The sequence below is a fragment of the Phocoena phocoena genome, chromosome 20 (assembly GCF_963924675.1).
Source record: "Phocoena phocoena chromosome 20, mPhoPho1.1, whole genome shotgun sequence".
In the NCBI taxonomy this organism is placed as follows: Eukaryota; Metazoa; Chordata; class Mammalia; order Artiodactyla; family Phocoenidae; genus Phocoena; species Phocoena phocoena.
The window spans coordinates 51,095,289-51,107,667 of NC_089238.1; positions in this window are offsets into that span (position 1 = coordinate 51,095,289).

Genomic DNA, 12,379 nt, shown 5'->3' on the forward strand with positions numbered 1-12,379 from the left:
TTAATTGTTCAAAGTAGGGCCATCTAAGTTTCCTCTATAGGCCACAGAATTCAGAGCAGGTCTTTCATTGGACATTAGTAGGGGCATTTGTCTATGATGTGTACATGCTGGCGTCAAACTGGTCTCCCCACAGCTTGTACACATACTCCCCAGTCTGTTCTATGCAATGTACCCAGACGATCACATCCCTCTAAAGTGCCACTCTCTGTAATAGCATCCCACTTATTTTATTTGTTGATAAAGCAGAGATTCTTATCACAGCCCTGCTTATTTCAGACCTTCGCAATTTCACTAGACTCACTTTGTATCTTTACTTTACCCAATGATAAGTTTCCTCTTGGAACCTTAAAAACAACATGCTCTTCTGTGTATCAGGACTATTGATTGACACAATGATTCAGCCACCTGAAATATCAGCCCCCTCCATGTACACTCTTGCACTTCATTCACAGCCCAGCTCAAAAGCTTCTTCCTCCAGGGAGTACTCCTTGATATATATATATATATATATATATATATATATATATATATATATATATATATTTATATATTTATTTTTTTAATTGAAGTATAGTTGATTTACAATGTTGTATTAATTTCAGGTATACAGCACAGTCATTCAGTTATATATATGTGTGTATATATGTGTGTGTGTGTTTATATATATATGCATTCTTCTTCAGATTCTTTTCTCTTACAGGTTATTACAAAATATTGAGGTCATTCCCTGTGCTATATGATAGGTCCTTGTTGGTTATCTATTTTATATATAGTAGTGTGTATATGTTAATCCCAAACTCTTAATTTATTCTCCATCCATCCAAGACAAAATGAGGACTTCTGGGTAAATGTGTTCATAGGAGGGCTACCCTGTTTAACTGCTTGTTTTAAAAAAGCAATCATTACAAGGGAAATTTACAGTGCAATCCATAATCTGATATCTAACCTTTCCTCCTCCCCAGTTCAGGCTGGGCCTGTCCTTTCCACTTCTACGCCCACACTGCCCAATCCAGTGCCCGGCGCACAGTGGGGACTCAATAACGGTCAGCAAATGAATGACTGGCTCTTTGAATGAAGACATATACATACAAAATGAAGGAGTTTCATCCTGTACTGCAAGATGTGGAGTTGGATGCTCATACATTATTTACAGAGTTAGACGTCTGACAGGAACAAAATGATCCTGAGATCCTGAGAGGCTCCAGGATGTACAGTTGTTGAAATGTCACCTTTAAGACGTGGGTATTGATTTACAGTTTGCATTCTTAAGTACAGAGGATTCTGTACGAGCAGGGGGAAAAAAAAGACAAGTTTTGCATCTCAGTGAAGGAGAAGGCTAAGTCAGGTTTGGTATCATCTGTCGAAAGGCTGCGTGGGGAGTGTGTGTGTGTGTTATGCGCACACACGTGCTCGCTTAAGAGGTTTACGCTGACTGGCTTTCTTCACGGTAATGAGAAAAAAGCTTTAAGACTTACGTTTTTCATCAGCAGTACAATTGTATCTGCCTTCTGCTCAGCACAGCGTTTTGATGGTTCACCCAGGTTGTGATGTGTCAGTAGTTGGTTACTTCTTCTTGCTGTGTGGTAATCTAGTCTATGGCTATATCACAAGTTGTTTATCTGTTTCATTTTGATGAACATCTGGGCTCTCTTCATAGTTGTTTATTAATGAAATATCTATAAATATTCTTGTTAAGAGTCTCGTTGTGTATATATGCTTTCATTTCTTTTGGGTCAACATCTAAGAGTGATATTGCTGGGTCATGGGGTAGGTATAGGTTTACTTTTATGATGTTGCTGGACTGATTTTCAGGGTGATTTTACCATTTTGCACTCCCAGTGGGTCCACATCAACATCTGGTTCTGCCAATCTCTTTTATTTTAGCCACCCTAGCAGGTGTATAACATTATGTCATAGTTTTAGTTTGTATTTTCCTGATGACTAATGTTGAATATATTTCATGTGCTTACTGACCATTTGATATTTTTCTTTGTTAAGTTCTTATTCGAGTCTTCTATTGTATTTTATTTATTTATTTATTTATTTTGCGGTATGCGGGCCTCTCACCGCTGTGGCCTCTCTCGTTGTGGAGCACAGGCTCCGGACGCGCAGGCTCAGTGGCCATGGCTCACGGGCCCAGCCGCTCTGCGGCATGTGGGATCTTCCCGGACCGGGGCATGAACCTGTGTCCCCTGCATTGGCAGGCGGACTCTCAACCACTGCGCCACCAGGGAAGCTCCTTCTATTTTATTTTAAATGGTGTCATTTATCTTTTAAATATGAGTTTCATCGGTTACATATATATGTATATATTTTGAATATGAATCTTAAGTCAGATATATGTATTGCAGTTATTTTCTCCAAGTCTGTGTCTTGCCTGTTCACTTTTTAAAGTTAGCTGTCTTTTGAAGCACAAATTGCTTAATTTAATTGAAGTCCATTTTTACCAATGTTTGTGTTCTAAGAAACCTTTGCTCACTTAAATGTTGTGAAGATATTCTCCTAGTTTCCTTATAGAAGCTTTATAGTTTTAGCTTTTATGTTTAGGTCTGTGAACCATCTCCAATTGATTTTTGTCTATGATGTAAGAGATGAATCAAAGTATTTTTTTTTCCATACCAACTTCTTTCCCCACTGAATTGCATTGGTCCCTTTGTCGAAAATTAACTGACCATTCCTAATTATTTTACATTTAACTATGTTCTTTAGATTATTTACATCCATTGTATGCGTATGATAAAAATATTACATAATGATGTGCTACTGTACATCTCATCACAACTTTGTGTTCACTGAGGTCAGGTTGGTAGCTTGAAATCAGCCATGCTGGGAATATTTACACCATGGAAAGAGGCAAACACTACAAATCAAGGCTCAGTTTACCGTGGTTTTGTTTCTGCAGAATTGAGAACGTGCTGGAAACAATGTTAATAGTACAGATTAACCTTAAAATCGTGTCTGCAACTATGACAATGTGAATAGCACAAAAATTTGAGGGAATATTCTTCCAGTATTTGAAAGCTACTATTCGGGTCAACAAATTAGTCACACATATCATTAATGAATCAGCAAAGCTCTAGTAAACATCATTCACCTTCCTCTTTCCATTAATGTAAACAGAAATATCAGCAAACATTCACACAGGAGCTATCCTCACCTTCCTGTTGCAATTGGAGGTGTGCTTCGGAGCTGAGTGCAAGAACTGACAGAGGGCTTATACACTGCAGGCTGCTATGCAAACTTGAGGATTACCGTTAGATAACATTCAAGGTCTTGGCCAGGTTGCAGAAAATTAAGAAAAAACTTTCTGGGGGAGGGGCCCTGATGGTTTTGAAGGAGGAGGTAAAAGGGCCATGCATCCCAGGAGGACAGCCCAGCTGAAGGTTCAGCCTGAGCAAAAGCACACAGGTGGGGAGGCCGTCTTGGAAACGGTCCTCCCTCCAGGTCGGACAGGGCGATGGCAGGTCAGGGCTGATGGTGGGGAAAAAAGCAGGGCAAGTTGCACTGGAGTTGTACTTGTATCAGAAGGCAGTAGGGAGCCGGTGAAGATCTTTGAGCAAAAGGAACTCACACGGCCAGAGGTGTAGTTCCTGATGGATTGTTAATCTGGCAGCTGGAAACAGGCCACAGGAGCCCAGACTGAGCCAGTGGTCATCAGAGCAGAAAGGATATGAGTAATGGAAGAAATATATGCAGGGTAGAGGTAACAGGACTGGGAAAAACAGTTCTACTTTAAGTGTTTTCAAGTTTTATTTTAATCTATAATTTTTATTTTTTATGGAGGTTTGAGGATGTAGGGAGGTGTCAGTGAATCCGAAGAGTGTAAAATAAAGACATTGAGGGAAAGTACTCTGGAATTTTTACATCAAACCCCCATTTTTCTTCATTTGAAGAATCTGGGGCTATTGAGAGTGTTTCTACTCCAGTGAATACTTACGTATTTTAATTAATGTCCGTCTTAACACTTATTTACCACTTCCTTTCTAGGGGCTTGTTATTTAATAAAGGGAATAATATAAAGGCTTGCTTTTTTTTTTTTTTTTTAAAACCAGAAATATTTAAAGAATGCTCTCTGTTTGCCTTTGAGTGCATTCTGGGCGAGGTGACTTTAGGCCATGAAGACTTGAGCGAGCCTTTGGGTCATGTCCTGTCACTGAGCTCTCTGGCTTTGTCTTGTTTACTTGGAATATAGAGGAGATATTGTGGAGAGCACTTCATTCTCAGGACCATATGAAACCAGTCAGGCATAATTCTCGAGAAAAAATATATTCTTTTAAAAATGATTTCTTGTTGGAAACTATAGTATATTAGAATACTTTAGAAGTTTTAGACGTTCACAGGGCAAAAAAAATCCTGAAAAGAATATTCTCATAGACCATACACAGACCATAAGCAACTGGTGAACTGTTACTGCAGCTACACTGGTCAGAAAGAAGGCATGTCTTTTTTTTTGTAAATCAGATTGCATTATTTTAAGTCATCTTCTTCCTTCTGTGATGATAAAAAATATGACTTTAGGTTGTCAAGTGATTCATACAACAGACAGGTAAACAGTGGAATGCAGGGGCTCAGAGGGCTCTTTGTAGTGTCAGAATACCTGGACCTATATCTCTGCAGCTTTATTGTTCTGTGGCCTTTGGCACACAATGTCTTAAAACTCTGTTTCTCTACTGTAATATAGGAATAATAACAGAAATTAACTCCTGGGGTTGGTGTCATTGTTAAGTGAGAGGATATATGTAAAGCATTTAAGAATAGTACCTGGCTATATGAGAGTTAGTAATAATTTAGTAATCATGATCATGATTTTTTTTTTTTTTTTGGCGGTTCGCGGGCCTCTCACTGTTGTGCCCTCTCCCGCCGCGGAGCACAGGCTCCGGACGCGCGGGCTCAGCGGCCATGGCTCACGGGGCCCAGCCGCTCTGCGGCCTGTGGGATCTTCCCGGACCGGGGCACGAACCCGTATCCCCTGCATCGGCAGGCGGATTCTCAACCACTGCGCCACCAGGGAAGCCCTTGTGATCATGATTTTTTTTACAATAACAGTTAATTATAAAATTTTAAATAGCACCTGTCACACAATAAATGCTCAATAAACTATTATCTTTAAGACCATAAGGTGAAAATCTTCCTGCCTCAACCTCCAGAGACAATCACAATAAACATCACCGTGAATATGCAAATACATATGTATGTTTATGTTTTCATTAAAAATGGGGTCACACCATACATATTGTTCTTTGACTTGCTGTTTGACTTAAACTTTAAAAAGTACTCATCATACAAATACGTCCAGCTGATTTCTATCCAAGGTGCAGAAGCAATTTGATGGAGGAAGAAGAGCCTTTTCAACAAATGCGGCTGGAGCCACTGGACATTCAGAGGCAAAAAAAGGGAATCTTGACCTCAACTTCATAGCTTATACAAAAATTAACTTCAAATGGGTCATGGTTGTAAATGGAAAACAAAAAACTACAAAACTTCTAAAGAATATAATATGAGAAAATCAGAAGCTAGGTCTAGTCAAAGAGATCCAAAGAGACTTGATACCAAAAGTATGATCTACAAAAGGAAGAACTAATAAACTGGACGCCATCAAAATTAAGACCTTTTTCTCTGTGAAAGATCCAATTAAGAGCATAAAAAGGAAAGCCACGTACTGAGAGAGCAGAGTCTGTCACCTATCCAACAAAGGATTAGTTTCTAGAATATATAGAAAACTCTCAAAACTCAACAATAAAAGAAAAAAGCAGTCCAATTAAAACATAGACAAAAGACATGAATAGACATACCACTGAATAGGAGCTACAGATGGCAAATAAATACATGAAAGTGTTCAACACCATTAGTCACTGAATAAGTACAGCTTAAAACCACACTGAGATTATCACCACACACCTATCAGACTGGCTAAAATAAAAGAGAGTGACATCTGGGACTTCCCTGGTGGCGCAGTGGTTAAGACTCGTGCGCCCAACGCAGGGGGCCGGGTTCGGTCCCTGGTCAGGGAACTAGATCCCATATGCATGCCGCCACCAAGAGTTTGCATGCCACAACTAAGGAGCGGTGAGTCGCAACTAAGGAGCCGGTGAGCCGCAACTAAGTAGCACGCCTGCCGCAACCAAGACCCGGCACAACCAAATAAATAAATAAATAAACATACTTAAAAAAAATAGTGACATCACCAAATGCTATTGAGGATACAGAGAAATGGACCATTCATACACTGCCGGCGGAACTGTGAAATGGTACAGCCACTCTGGAGATCAGTTTGCCAACTTCTATACATCTAAATATACAATTGTCATATGACCCAGCCATTACATTCTTGGACATTTTCCCAGAAAAATGAAAACGGATGTTCACACAAAAACCTGTAAATGAATATTCAGAGCAACTTTATTCATAATAGCTCCAACCTGGAAGCAACCCAGGTGTCCTTCAGCAGTTGACTAGTTAAACAGACTGGAACATCCACACCATGGAATATCACTCAGGGATTAAAAAAAAAATGAATGAAGAATTGATTCACCCACCAACTTGGATGGATCCAGATAATTACGCTAAGCGAAAAAAGCCAACCTCCAAAGGTCACGTACAGTATGATTCTATTTTATACAGCATCCCTGAAGAGAGGAAATGGTAGAAATGGCCAGGCATGAGGCAGAGAGGCGAGATTACAAAAGGGTGGCACAAGGGATCCCTGTGGTCATGGAACTGCTCTGAATCTTGACTGTGGTGCTGGATACAGGAAACCCCTCCTCATGTGATAAAACTGCATAGAACCAATGAGTAAAAACAGGGATATTTGAGAATCAGTGGATTGTAGCAATGTCAGTATCCTGGCTGTGACATTATACCATAATTTTGCAGATGCTACCACTGAGGAAAATGGGGTAAAGTCTACATGGGCTCTTGCTGCATCATTTCTTGCAACTGCTTGTAAACCTACGGTTTTCTCAAAGTAAAACGTTTAGTTAAAATAAAGTAGTATTTTATTACTGTAAGCTGAAGAGGAGATACAGATGGCAAATAAACACATGAAAGATGTTCAACATCTTTGGCTAACATCGTAAACTGTTAGCCAAACAAAATAAAAACTAATGGTTTCACTTAGGCTTTGACCATTTTAGCTGTTTGCACTTTCTTTTTTTTTAGGCACTCACTAGTCAATCATGAATTGGCCAGATTCTACCTTTTATTGAAAAGGATTCCAGCAAGTTCCGCGGGGACAATGCAGGCTGAACTCAGTAGATGCAAATGGTCTGGGGGAAAACTGGGTTAAAGATCTGGTATCAGAGTTGTGCTCTTAATAAGTTCATTGACTGGGGACTTCTTTGCATGCCCCCTGGGAAGGGTAATGAAGCAGGGAGGCTAAGTTGAATAGTACCTTCCTCAGGAAGGCCACTCTGGATGGCCTTTACCAGGAGAGTCAAGATTTAAGCAACTCCCATCTAGTTGGGAAATTCAAGCCCATTATCTCTTGCTGGGGAGGCAGTAATGACCGTCATGGAAGGAGACTTCAATCGAGGCACACAGCTGTTTTTCCTTGACAACAGAAGGGTAAAGGGGGCTCAAGTTGGCCCTTAGCGAAGCGAGCCATGGAAAGATCATTGAAACAGAGTCTCTCATTGAGCACAGCCAGGAAAACGCTCAGCCTCACTCCCTAGCCCTGCCCGGGGGAAGTACAGTCAAAGAAACCTGTTTCTCTGGGAGTCCGGCAAAGTCAAGAGACCCCATCTCTTGCTGCCCTGGTTTCCAGGCCTCTGGCCGGGCTGCCTGGCTGGGACCGGGCTCTCCTAAATTTGAGGAAGTCTATTTGGAGCCCCAGGCTGGGAAGCTGTGTGGTTTGTCCAGAGGGAGTCCCTGTGTCCTGTTCTTACCTGCTTATCTAATACCTGACTGGTGGATGCTCAGGTCAGGTCAGTTTTCCTTGGCACTGTGAAGGGGCTTAGCATTAACATTCTTCTGATCTGCTCCTGGCCTTTGCAGGGGAGAGGGCTCGCCTGCAGCACTGGAGGGCCGTGCACAGCCCGCTCGCTGTTGACAGTCAGCTGTGATTTTCCATCAGCTGCATTTCATTATCCCGTCAGGGCTCCCTCTGCCTATCGATGGGGAACAATGTGTAATCACTTGCAACTGATTGCAAATCACCCTGCCCAGCCTGTGCAAGCCTCCGCCCATCACCACGTGCCCCAGACTGCCAAGTGGTCCTCTGGGGCCCCTCGCTGCCTTCCTAGGGGGCCCCCCGGGAGCCTGGAGCACAATGGTCATCCTTTCTTCCTGGCAGTGGAGTGGGAGAGAGGGGGCAGGTTACAGGGGGATATTTGCTAATCACAAACCCCAGGGAAATGACAGGTCCAGAGTGGCTATTTCGTGGGACTCGTTTCAGCGACAGAAAGGTGGCCAAGTCCCTTCCCTTCATGGAGAACTAGATGGGTTCTAGGATTCTAGAATCAATAATTGGGTGGCATGGACCACATTTTAAAAATAGAGACAGTAGAGCATACTTAATGTAGAACGCAGACACTAAAGGCACTCAGATCCAATTCACGTCCTGATTCTGACCGTTACTACCTGTGTGACGCGGGGCAAGTCACCTAATCTCTCTCGGTCTCAGTTTCTCAACTGTAAAATGGGAGTAACAGCAGTACCAAGCATTCAGAGATGCCTTAATGATTAAACAAGATAATAAAGACAAAATCTTTAAGATTCACTGAATGCCAATTGTTGGTATCATTAAAGAATCTGAAGTTGATGAAGACACTCATTTCCTAATCTTGTCCTCTTTCCACCTAAAGGAGAAAAACATCTGTGGCAGAAAAATCCCAGGTTCCAAATGTTTTCTTCTCCTGAGAACTATACTCGTCCTACCAGGGTCCAACAGAAGCAGATAAATGTGGTCAACTACATGTGGAAAAGGAGTTCACAGATCTCAAAGCACATTAGCACGGGAAGGTAATGAAGTTCATCACAGCTGCATATCAGAATCACCCGAAGAACTTAAAAAAATTTCTATGATCAGCCAGCCCCCCTACTTTAGACCAGTTAAATCAGAATTTCTTGGGGTGAGGCTTCGGCATCTTTATTTTTAATGCCCTGCTTCCCCATCCTCCCCTATTCCGTTCCTGCCAGGTGAGACTAATGTATGGCCAGGGTCAGAGCTACAGTAGCTAAGCTCTGAGAGATACTGTGATTATAAAAATGTGTCCAGCTTTCTTTAAAAATAGCATTTTCTACACTTCTTTGATGCAGCAATGACTCTCCTTCTTCCTTTTCTCCTTCTTCTCTTCATTCTTCTGCTCTTCCTTTGAAAGCCATGGTGAGAGACCATTCTGGAAGCCTTCTCCGCTCTTCCTCAGCAGGAGGACGCTTGGGTGAAATGCTTCCTGACTTTACCCTTCTGTGGTATGAAAGATCTCCCAAGAGTCAGGACCATGAGGGGACAGTCTGTAGTCACCCTGATTCTTCTCTGCTAGAATGCCCAGAAAAGGCAGAGACACAGACAGGCCCAGACCTTTCTGCAGGCATCCAGAAAGCTCGTAGGAGCCCAATGGGGTCAGAGCTGGATCCTGGATATCTGGGGTAGCGGGGGGCGGCGGGAGGGAGCTGTACATGTAGACCCTGCGGTTTGCAGGCCAAGGCGATGGGCTCCACGGTGTTAGGAAGTGGCCGAGCACCTTGGTCCTAAGAGCGAACAGCAAGGCTCCTTTTCCTTCATCGGAAAGTCTTTTCAACAGTCAGGTTTTCATAAATGCATGGCTCTGTTGTGAAGCTTTTTATTCAGTTCCACTGGTTTGTTTTTCTCTCCCTATAACATTGTCACGTTTGCTATTTGCTATAGATCTATAATAAACCTCCAAACCTGGTAAGTCCCTTATTTTGTTCTATTTATTCAAAATGGTCTTGACTTCTCTCCTTTCTCACCTCCCATATGAAATGTTGGTATCTGTTCTCAAGTTCCTTGCTGGGGTTTTCACTGGAACTACTTTGAATGTAAATATAGATACACTGGGAAGAATGGCCAGTTTGTAATCTGCTCACCATGACCATGATCTATATCTTCACATACTGAGATTTTCTTCTATGACTTAAGACGACGTTTTCTATTTTTTATCATAGAGTTGTGTACATTTTTATTAGCGTTTTCCCCGAAATATTTATTATTTAGTTGCCATTGTAAATCACACTAATTTAATAATGCATTTGGTAATTACGTACAGTAAGAACACAATTGATTTGTGTGTATTGGGGTTGAATCTAGAAACTTTGGTGAACTCTCTTACTAGTTTCAATACTTTATATCTGAAATGCTTTTAAACATATGAGTGGGTTGGGGTGGGGGTGGGAGAGGGAAGGATTGGGAGTTTGGGATCCGTAGATGCAAACTATTATATATAGGGTGGATAAACAAGGTCCTACTGTAGAGCACAGGGAACTATATTCAATATCCTGTGATAAACCACAATGGAAAATAATATGAAAACAATATATATGTGTAACTGAATCACGTCACTGTACAGCAGAAATGAACACAACAGTGTAAATCAACTATACTTCAGTAAAATTTTAAAAATGCATATGAGTGGGGTAGGGGAATGTCAAAATGTCCAGTTGGCTACATCTAGGTGGAAAGATTACGGGTGAGTTCTTTTTTGCTTCTTTATACTTTTCAATACTTTAAATTTTTGTACAATAGGTATCATCTCCTTAACAGCTGAACTGAAAGTTAAATTACAATAGTACTGATAACAGCCACCTTCTACACCTACCTATACTCAGCAAGCACGTGCTAAGTGCTTCATATACATAATTTAATTTCAATCTCGACAGCAACCTTGCACAGAAGGTATTGCCTGTCACGTTTCTAAACAGGGAAACAGAGGCACAGATCACCTTGCCTAAATCGTTACCTACGCACTGAATGGTGGAGCTGGGTTTTGTGGTACTGTTATTTTCTAGACAAACTCAGAAGGATGCTTTCTTGTGGAAAATTGTGCTTCACTGAATGCGAGCTATAAAGGGTTACGTGGGCGAGTTTGTCATTGACATGGCTGTCTGCCCCTATCTCTGGGCAGGGCCTCAGGCACTCCAGAGAAACAAGCTTTAGAAGGACTCCCTGGAGGGGCTCCAGCTCCAGGGGTCTGCGGCGGATGAGGGAAGCCAGGCCTGGAAGCCAGCTACCAGGACTCCAATACTGAAAATGAAAACAAAAGTCTGATAGGATGAACGATGCCCGGGAACCATGTCAGACTTCTCTAATTTCCTCAACCAGCAACGGCTCCTCATTCAGGAGACCAAGAGTGAGGCAAGGTGAAGATTTGACCTTTGTCTCCATAAAGGTCAATAATCACAAAGATGACTTGAGAGGTTTTAAGTGATCTACACCCAGAAGTGTGTTACAAAAGAGACTAGGAAAGGAGACATGGGATGACTGGAAGTCATTTATGGTCTTTGTAAATCTTTTTCTAGTGGGTTAATCATCACAGGAATGTTAAAATACAACTTTTAGTAATTGCGTCCAAGTCACAAGCCTTCTTTTCAGGCTCTCTAACTAGATAATGCATATGAAAGCCACCTCTGGAAGAATCTTTTACAACTGCTATCACCATGCACAAGATCTCACAACTGTACCATATGTGCCTCTAACTCTCTGTTGGCTTTGTCCTCGCCTCACCCCTCCCTGCCGCTCAGCTCCCTTCTCCTCCTTCCTAGGACTGTGTTATGGCTTTTGTAGGGAAGCCCTAGGCACTTTTGCGCTTGTGGGTCTCTTCCTCCATTAAAAAATAAAAATAAAAAAAATTAAGTATTATATTTTATGACAGCATTGGGATAAAGATGAGTATAATCCTGGAAGGATGCAATACGACGTGCTTGTTATTATATTAATTTGTTTCTTCTGGTTTTAAAAGAAATTAAAATTAAAAGAAATTAAAATTAATTTAATAACAATAAAAATTGAGAAATTAATACTAAAAGTATTGTGAATCCTAGACATTAGGTGTCCTGGGCCTGATGGAAAACTCAGCCTTGCTCTCCCCTCCCTCTCATCCCCCCCCCCACACCCCACCTTTATTTCTCTGTCTCTTTCTCTCCCTTGCTTTCTATTACCTCTCCTTTCCTGCCTAGCCTGGCATACTAACTAAGAAAAACAAGTTTTCAGTTTCTCCTGTATCTTGCTTGCAATCATTTCTGTTCTATGGAGAAACAAATAAGACATTTCCTTCATTTTCCTTTAAGAAAAATGCAATCTGTGAATCTCAATTTTTCCTGGAATCCGACAGGCTTTTTTCCCCCCTACCCTCTCCTAAGCAGTTTATATTATCTAGGTTTTTCTTCTTTTCCGCTCTACCTAGACACTACAGAACTTTATGGCGAC